Below are 2,259 nucleotides of genomic sequence, written 5' to 3'. Positions count from 1 at the left end.
AGTAGCCGTCGGCCTGCAGCTAGCTGCTAATAGTAGCCGTCGGCCTGCAGCTAGCCGCTAGCTAGCCGCTGACAGTAGCCGCTGACAGTAGCCGCTGACAGTAGCCGCTCCACTGCGAACAAATCAGCAACTTTCTTGTTGCATTTGGAAAAATTGCAGACAAAATTATTGGTATCGACCAGAAATCTGCAATCGGTGCAGCTCCAGTTTTTGTCCTGTGGACGTTTATTTCAAAGGTTCCCGTCGTTCTGCTCAGTTTCCATCTGATTTTTGCAGCAAATCGTTTAATTTCCAGCAGAATCAGAACAGAAATCAGATGAAATGAAGTTTCGCTGAGCGGTTCTGATGGAGCGGGCCCCATCCGGGCCCAGTCAGCAGCAGCCAATCAGCAGCCAGCTCTGCCTGCTTGGGTCCAGTCATGTGACCCAGAGTTTAAATCCAGTCTGACGGCGCCGAGCCGACAGAAGCCTCCAGACGACGGCCGACCTCACCTGGCAACCGCACCGCCTGACCTCCGCTGACCTCCGCTGACCTCCGCTGACCTCTGCTGACCTCTGCTGACCTCCGCTGACTAGAGGAGTTTCTGTCGACGTGATCAGAGCTGCAGGAGGAAACCAGGTGAGTCCGAAGGTCCTCCATGTCTCTCTGCTCAGTCGGTGGAGCAGCAGCAGGTTTTCTATTAGTGAATCATGTGAGTTTTTTCTAGTTTTCTCAGTTTTTCTAGTTTTTCTAGTTTTCTGAGTTTTTTCTGAGTTTTTCACAGATTCCGACGTTCATCAGGTTGAAACACGAAGCGCCTCCTGATGTTTTAACTTTTCTTCCTCTCATGACTTTTTATTGAATAAATAATGACCAATCAGAAGCCAGGATGTTCCAGCTCCTCCTGACATCAGGAGTATTATGGGATGTCTGCTGAGGAAGAGGAGGGAGGAGAGCCTTCATCCTGTCAGATTAGAAAACCACGTGAGTCTGAGGCCCAAACCACCAGATCAGATTAAAGCCCTGCAAACTGGACATGGAGGCGCCACAGGGAAGTAAGTACACCCCGTCCACCAGGCAGGGAAGTAAGTACACCCCGTCCACCANCAGGGAAGTAAGTACACCCCGTCCACCAGGCAGGGAAGTAAGTACACCCCGTCCACCAGGCGGCTCTAAATCTCTCACCGTCTATGAAGCAGATCTGAGACATCCTGCAGGAGTGTGAAAAAGTAAGTACACCCTCCAGCAGCAGGTGGAGCTGCCGTTTGGACCCAGATCCCAAACCATCACACCTCCACCGCCGAGTCTGGTTTCCTCCATCTTGGTCCAACATCTCGTCTCTCCAGAGGAAATTGTCCAGAAGTCTTCCTCAGTCTTGTTTCTGTGCTGGTTCCTTGTCTTGACCTTTGACCTGCTGCCTGCAGAGTCAGAGGAGGAGCTCTGATCTTCCTCTCTGAACCCGTTGAAGGTGATCAGCTGATGAAATGTTTTCTGATGGACATCCGATGGTTTAGAGATGACCTTTGACCCCTCCAGGTTGACGGTTTCTCCTTCTGGCAGGTGGCCTTCCTGTTCCTCAGAGGCCTGATGTGTTCTAATCGGTGAAGAGCCTCCATCCATCGTTGTCTACACATTTGTTCCGTTCTCTATGTGTAACAGTAAAGAATACTTTAGTACGGTATATAGTAGCTGCCCCAGTCGTTGTTTCACTCACCCTGTTGGTGTTGCCATATTGTGCCCAACTGCATTCTGGGTAACACAGACCAACCGACACGCTGCCGCCTCAGCCTCTCTTCCCCCCCAGCTTTAAACGTATAGAGCTGGTCTCTTGGTGACTCTAGTCGAAGCTCCCGGATGAATATCTAAAGCCACTTTGGTGACATAATGAATGTCACCCAMACAGTCCGACTGGGCCGGACGGGTCTGGAGAACCTGGTGCTACATGACCTGCGTAGGTAGACGGGTCAGTCAAACTTTATTAACAAACCAGCGTTCTGACAGCTATCCCAGCATGCACCGCGCTTCTTCTACAGGGAAATGAAGTCGGCGGCTGCTTACCGCAGCTGCTGGACCTGTTGTGGCTCCATGTTGGTCCATATAGAAGGAGCACCGGGTTATAAGGCGTTTTGAGGAAATGGGAGGTTTCCAGGTGCCTTATAGTGCAGAAAATACGGTTTATATAACTGGAGCAGCGCACAAGCTGTTAGCTGCATGTTAGCCACAAGCTGTTAGCTGCATGTTAGCCACAAGCTGTTAGCTGCATGTTAGCCACAAGCTGTT

At 50.9% G+C, this 2,259-nt stretch overlaps 1 protein-coding gene across 1 annotated transcript in view; it reads left to right on the top strand.

The window, feature by feature from the left end:
* Window positions 1–81: 81 nt before the first annotated feature.
* Window positions 82–2,259, top strand: part of mlphb (melanophilin b) — a 34,647-nt gene continuing 32,469 nt past the window's right edge. The window contains exon 1 of the mRNA XM_017309498.1: window positions 82–618. The gene's annotated coding sequence lies outside the window, so the exon portion shown is untranslated. The remainder of the gene's footprint in view (window positions 619–2,259) is intronic.

This window comes from Poecilia reticulata, linkage group LG2, assembly GCF_000633615.1.
Source record: "Poecilia reticulata strain Guanapo linkage group LG2, Guppy_female_1.0+MT, whole genome shotgun sequence".
NCBI classification, from domain to species: domain Eukaryota; kingdom Metazoa; phylum Chordata; class Actinopteri; order Cyprinodontiformes; family Poeciliidae; genus Poecilia; species Poecilia reticulata.
This window is presented reverse-complemented; position numbering and strand designations above follow the sequence as displayed.